This window comes from Penaeus monodon, chromosome 25 (genome assembly GCF_015228065.2).
Source record: "Penaeus monodon isolate SGIC_2016 chromosome 25, NSTDA_Pmon_1, whole genome shotgun sequence".
Lineage (NCBI taxonomy): Eukaryota > Metazoa > Arthropoda > Malacostraca > Decapoda > Penaeidae > Penaeus > Penaeus monodon.
Genome location: NC_051410.1, coordinates 19,676,437 through 19,677,003, shown reverse-complemented (window position 1 = coordinate 19,677,003; position 567 = coordinate 19,676,437). Strand labels below are relative to the sequence as shown.

The window sequence follows — 567 nt, the reverse complement described above, 5'->3', positions numbered from 1 at the left end:
AGAAATAGCAACAAGAAGCAAGGTGGGAGGGGGGGGGAGAAATAGCAACAAGAGGCAAGGTGGGGAGGGGGGGGGAGAAAATAGCAACAAGAAGCTAGGTGGGGGGGGGGGGGGAGAAATAGCAACAAGCTAGGTGGGGGGGGGGGGGAGAAATAGCAACAAGAGGCAGGGTGGAAAGGGGGGGTGGGGTAAAACAACAACCTGACATGGTAAGGAGAGGTCAAGATATAGGAGCAACAAAAGATGAGAGGTGAGATATAGCAACACTAGAGGAAAGAAATAGTTGCAGAATGAAACAGCAGGGAAAAAATATGAGGGGAGAGAGAACGAGGAAAAACTTGGAAAGGCAGGAAGAGTACAAGTAAATAAACAAAAAAAGGGGGGGGGACGGAGGAAGAGCAAGAAGAAATGAGAAAGCAAACCAGTAAAAGGATGAAAAACAAGGAAAGGGGGGGGAAATCAGTTGTATGCCTTCTCCCCTGAAGAGAAAATGAGGGGAGAAAGCATACAAGTAAAGAGAAACAGGTTGGAGAGAGTGAGAACACAACTGAGGAAAAAGATAAAGGG

General features: G+C 47.4%; 1 protein-coding gene across 1 annotated transcript in view; it reads right to left on the bottom strand.

The window, feature by feature from the left end:
* Positions 1-567, bottom strand: part of LOC119589106 (profilin-like) — a 12,197-nt gene that overhangs the window by 6,937 nt on the left and 4,693 nt on the right. The window lies entirely within an intron of this gene.